Source organism: Orycteropus afer, unplaced genomic scaffold, assembly GCF_000298275.1.
Source record: "Orycteropus afer afer isolate SDZICR_OR568_19922 unplaced genomic scaffold, OryAfe1.0 scaffold00298, whole genome shotgun sequence".
NCBI lineage: Eukaryota > Metazoa > Chordata > Mammalia > Tubulidentata > Orycteropodidae > Orycteropus > Orycteropus afer.
The window spans coordinates 2628582-2634847 of NW_006921885.1; positions in this window are offsets into that span (position 1 = coordinate 2628582).

Here is a 6266-nt window from a genome sequence, read left to right on the forward strand (position 1 = left end):
TATATATATGAGCTTTACTGGTTTTGTTTCTCTAGAGAACCCAGTCCAGTTGCCTAATATGCATGGGAAATTTGACAATGAATAAGGAAGACTGATGAAGAATTAAAGACTTTGAATTATTTTGTTGGTGAAGAATATTGAATATATCATGGACTGCCAGAAAAATGAACAAACCTGTCTTGGAGAAGTACAGCCAGAATGCTCCTTAAGAGGAGGGATAGCAAGATTTCATCTCATATGCTTTGGACATGTCATCAGGTGGCACCAGTCCCTGGAGAAGGACATCATGCTTTGCAAAATAGAGGGCCAGCACAAAAAGAGAAATATCCTCAATGAGATGGATTGAAACAGTGGCTGCAACAATGGGCTTAAACAGCAAATACTGTGAGGAAGGCACAGGACTGGGCAATGTTTTGTTCTGTTGTACATAGGATTGCTATGAGTTTGATATACAGTAAATCATTTTAAAGTTTTGTTAATTGGATGTGATGGCTAAGGTTGTGTGTCAATTTGACTGGGCCATAATTCTCAGAGGTTTGACAGTTATGATGTAGTCACCTCCATGATGAGATCTGCTAAAATGTAATCACGTCTGTGATGAGATCTTCTATGAGCATCCAATCAGTTGAAAGAGAGTTTCCTCATAGGTGTGACCTTCATCCAATATATACGGACACTCTAACAAAGCTCTCTGGCCTTCAGCTTGATGTGGATCCTGCACCTGGCTTGTCATAATCTGACATCTGGTTCTTGAACCAGCAGCTGGCTGTATTGCCTATCGATCTTGGGATTCATTAACTTCTGCATCCTGTAAACTAGCATTCTGTTCTCTTACCTGCTGATCTTGGGTTTGTCAGCCCCTGCAGCTACATGAATCAGGAGAAGCTTCTAGCCTGCCATTTGACCCATGGACCTGGGACTTGCTACCCTCTACAACCTCATTGCCATTTCCCTGAGATAAATCTCTCTACATATATTTATAAGGAACAGTGGTACAGTGGTTAAATATTGGGCTGCTAACCAAAAGGTTGCTGGTTTGAACCCAAAAGCTTCTCTGCAGGAGAAAGATGAGGCAGTCTGCTTCTGTAAAGATTTATAGCCTTGACAACATTATGAAGGCAATTATACTCTTTCTTACAGGGTGGCTACTGAGTCTGAATCAATTTTATGGCCATAGGTTTTGTTATTGTTTTTCTTCTCTGGAGAACCCAGCCTAAAACAGAGTGTGAATGAGGATAAGAGATAAAGCTTACACAAATTAACAAAATCCTGAAAATACAAAGTACTGTATAAAAATACAGATTTATTGCTTTCAAGTAATAAAAATATCTGAATTTATACTTAAAAAGAGCTAGTAGAGGTTACTAGCTTGCTCTAAAAATATATCTGCCTATATATCACTAGTAGAGATGCAGAAAGGACAATAAGGTTCGAGGAACCTGTATTTTTTTTCTCCCTTTATTTATTAATTGCAATTTTCAAACATACATTAAAGTATAAAATAATTCCTGCCTTTTAGGAGGTTACATAATCTCACTTAGATTTAATAATTATTACTGTGTGGCTATATTTACTTTATATTTTTTAAAAACTTTTCATCATGAGAAATGTTAACACGTAAGAGTAGGAAGTATATAGTACAATGAACACGTATGTCCTGTGGTAGTTAAGGTTATGTGTCAACTTGGTTGGGCCTGATTTTGAGTGGCTGGGCAGCTAGATGTAGTTATTCCCCATGATGAGATTGCTGATCAGTTCCACAGTGGATTCTGCTGTGAGCAGCTGAGTAGCTGCTTTAGGGATGTGGTCTGCTTCCAGTATCTAAGAAGACACTTTGAGAAAGGTGTTGAGCTTTTAGCATTTTTGCATTCTGCATGCAGCTGACTAGTCATTCAGCAGTCTGCAGGTTGCCTGTGGATCCTGGCACTATTTCTGGACTTGAACTAGTGGCCTGCCATGTTGCTTGATAATCTTGGGATGATGCCATTTCACTTGTTGACCTTGGGTTTGTCAACTTCAGCAGCCAACAGCTGCTTGAGTTAAGAGAAGGCTCTAGCTTCAGTGGGCCAAGAGCAAGAGGCAGAACTGAAGCCCAGATCAAGAGGCCTTCACGCAGCCCCTAGAGCTGGCACTTTGAACTCGGACCTCTAGGCTCCTGAACTGTAAGAGAATAAATCCCTGCTTGTTAAAGCCATCCTATTTTCTATTATAGTGGCACTAGAGAACTGAAACATGTTCCCTCACCCAGTTTGAACAATCACCAGCTCATGCCCAAGCTTGTATCATCAGTACTATCTCCTACTCTCCCCACTCTCACTGGATTATTTAAAAGCAAATGCCAGACATCTTTTTTAAAACATATTTCAGTATTGTGAAATGATAAGACTCTTTAAAAAACATAACCACAATGATAACACCATGCCTATCCAGTTCTATTTATCTATCAATAATTTTTAATATATTCATAAATCCAGTTCAGATTTTAGAGAATCTGTATTTTTAATAAACTCTACAGGAGATTTCCTGCTCTCTCCTGGTTGTGAATTGTTGCTTAAAGGACTATTTTGGATTGTGAGATCGTGGAAATACAAGAGATGTCTTTGGAAGTTGAAGATGCTCAAACTCAGTTTGTTCTTCACAAATTAATATTGAATGTTTATAGATATTAAATGATCACTTGTTTATTAGATGCTTACCATATAATATGGTAGAGAAAAGGTATGGGACACTGTTTTTGACCTCCAGAAGATGAGAAGGTGATACAAGGGAAGGAGAATTGAAGCGGCATAGCTCAAGACAGTCAGTGGCCATAGGAGCACCTTGGGTGGGGGACTAGAAGCCAGAACATACAGAATTGCCAGAGGTGGGCAGCAGCTCAGCATCCTGAATAGATGGGTTCTGTTAGCAGGATCTAGAAGCCAAGTCACAGCCAGGCAGTGAGTTAGAAATCCCACTGTGGGACACAGGGATAAGGAATCCTAGTGGAGAGACTTGGAGGCATGGCAAATGCTAGCCAGGAGTGTGGTTCTAGTATCAAGCTGTCTAAACTCTTGGCATGGGTTGCACACTCACACTAAATAGAAATATAGTGTTTATATGCATTCCAAATTATAATGGATATATCGGGCTAGGACAGAGTCTCAGAGTGGGAGCTTTCCCTGGATCCCTGATTGAAGAAGGCAGTGTGGGGCAAAAAGAAATTCCTTCACTCTGGCTTGTTTTCACAAAGAGTTACAAGTATACTTCCTGTGCACGAGCCATTTCTGACCTCCATCTAGATGATTCTGCCCTTTAGAAGGGGTAGATTATGCTGGCACGGAACACAGCCATAACAAACCATACCTGCTTTGTTTGCTCTTCCTCATCTCCATCATGTCAGGCTGCCTGTCTCAAGGATAAAGGTACTTCTATGTTAGAAATAACATCCTGGGAAAGACAGGGACACCCATGAGCACTGCTTCATGTGTTGAAACACAGTGTCTGGACAAGCTCCTAGCTACTGAACCATGGTCATTAGGATAGCTGGGAGAGTCAGGATCAGAACCTGGAACCTCCAAATCCAGGACCTCATGGGACCCCAGTTCATTCCTTTATAAATACAAAATTGAAGTAATTACCGATCAAACATGCCGCTGAGATGAATAATGAAAAGCTAATAATTGTTTTCCTTCCCTTTTAAAGAAAAACACCACACTCAGACTCCCATTTGCAGATATTTTCAGTTAAAATGTCACATAATATTTGTTATATCAGCAGGAGAATGGAAATTGAGTTGGCAGTGAAGCATTGCAGTGACAACTGTTACCTTGGAAACTGTAGTAAGCAATCATAATTACAATTAGCAAGACTCACACAAAGTATACATAAATATTCGTGCACCAGAGAAGAGTGTCACGTACACGAGACAGCAGAGTAAACTGTGGGGCTGTCATTTCTTTCCCTTTGACATGTCCTTGTAAAGATTAAGGTTCTGTTAAGAGATATTATGGCTTCTTTGAATTTAGGTGAATATATTTCCTTATGTGCTGGTTTAGGGACTTATAACATAACGACATTTGACATCTAGCAGATTACTTGGAAACTTCAACTGACCCTTAGTTGAGGTACAACCTGTCCTGAATGGACTTTTAAGCAAAGCTTGGTCTCAGAAGAAAATAAGGCAATTGTAAATAATAAACGGTACGGCAGCACAATTATAAGTGTGCTCTAAGAAAAAGTGTGCGACACAGAAGGAGTGGTTACAATGCGTGATTTAATCATTCACTGCTACTTGACTCTTGGTTTTTTTCTTTATTGCCATGGAAGTGTTCCTTTTGATTCAGACCTCACTGTCAAATTGAAAGCAGTCAGAGGAACAGTGAGTGACAGATTTGTTCTCACTTGGTCACATCAAGAGTGTCCTGTCCTCCGTGAATGCTTTCATGGACAAGGGAGAAAAGGCAGTTAAGTCAGGAGTGTGTGTAAGTCTGTATTCTGTATACTTGTGGGAACAAAGCTTTGAAGGTAAATATATCTTCATAGAAAAACCATTGTTATTTTAAGGGCCACAGGGCATGCCAGAAACTCCATTCTTTTGTACACAGTAGAGTTTTCTGTTCAGCTTGTCTGAACATGTTGGCTGCCTGGGGCTTTCCAGATAAACACATGTTGTGAGTGGTTGCCATGATGTGAGGGCCAACGAGGGGAAGAAATGTTGACATGCTTCCTTTGAGAGCAGAGGTCTTGACCTGTGCTGGAAAGAAGTCTGCTAAAATGAATAAAAGAAAAGTGACCTTGGCAGAGACAGTATAATAATTGGAAGAACTCATATTTCAGGCAGCGGCATCTATAGGGGAGACATAGTGGAAGCAAGGACAATGGGTGCTCTGGAAACTGTCCTCACCTCTCTACATGACATCAAGTACTGTGCATGTGTGTCCCACAAGAGTCCTGTTCTCTTAGGAACAAAGGTTAAACCACATATTGTTGCTCCCTCTGACCTATGAGTAATGAACTCACAACAGCTATCTGGATGATTCTGTTCTTTAGTAGAGAGAGTGTCTGTGGCCATGGTGCATCCAAGCCCATCCAATCTCCACCTCTCATCACTCAGGCTGCCTGTCTTAGGGAAGGAAAGGTGACTGGCATCAAGTGGGATCCAGTCAATCACAATCATGTTAATATCCAAATAGTGAGGTGTGTTAGGTTCCCCAAATGACAGTTCTGTCCAGGGTAGAAGAAGAAACTTGTTTCACTTAAAATGAGAAGTTCAGTCATTACTTTCTGCTGCAACTGGAGTTGTAATTGCTTATCGGAAGACCACACTGTGTTAGGCCCTCTAAGAGAGATAAAGGAACAATGACAGGGATTCCTCCTTTAAGTGTTTGGGGAGAAGGGTTAGGACACCCAAATAATTAGTAAAATATGGTATTGACTGTCATCAAACAAGAACATAGTAAAACCCTGGAATTCAGCAAAGGAGAAGTTGGCAAGAGCTGAGATAATTGGAAAAGGCTTTGAGAAGGTAGCACATTAGTAGAATTTTAGAAACAGACAGTGTTTGTGTCTGTGTATGAAGGAATGGGGGAGAAAGGCAGGGCTGCATTAGTGCTTCGAGGAACTCAATTTGAGGAAAGAGCCGAGAGGACCAGAGCAGATATTGAGAGACCAGCCCTCATGCAAGTCTCATGCAAGCCCCTAGGCTACCCCCTTCAAACCTTCAGGCCTGGAATATCTTACAAGGAGATAGCAGGACTCCAACAAGGCATTGTGCTTGTTTGATGATGTCTCCCTGTTATGGTTCTGATGAGCAGTTCTTTGTTCTGTTTGTACATGTGAGTCACAAGACTCATGGCTAAATCCACAGTTACATTTGCTTCTGATGGGAGGGGAATGGGCCCTTCACCTGCAGCACGAGAAGGGTGTGTGTGGCCCAGCATTTGGCATCAGCTTCAGGAATGACTCGCTGGCCATGGGGGACCAGCATTCCATCCCATTGGAAACTGATCTTACTCTGCTTCTCTTCTCTGTAAATTAATGCTGTTCTATACAGTGCCTCTGTGTGAATTGTGTCTTTCTCGGCAATCTTGACACCTGCTCAACAGCAGAGCTTGTTCATGCCATCTTGCTTTATTTATTTATTTATTATTGTGATTTGGGTGAAGATTTACAGAGCAAATTCATTTTCCATACAGCAGTTTACATATACTTTGTCTCATGACATTGACCACAGTTTACCACAATGCAACAGCTCCCCTCCCACTTCCTCCCCATAGTTACCTCTTCCC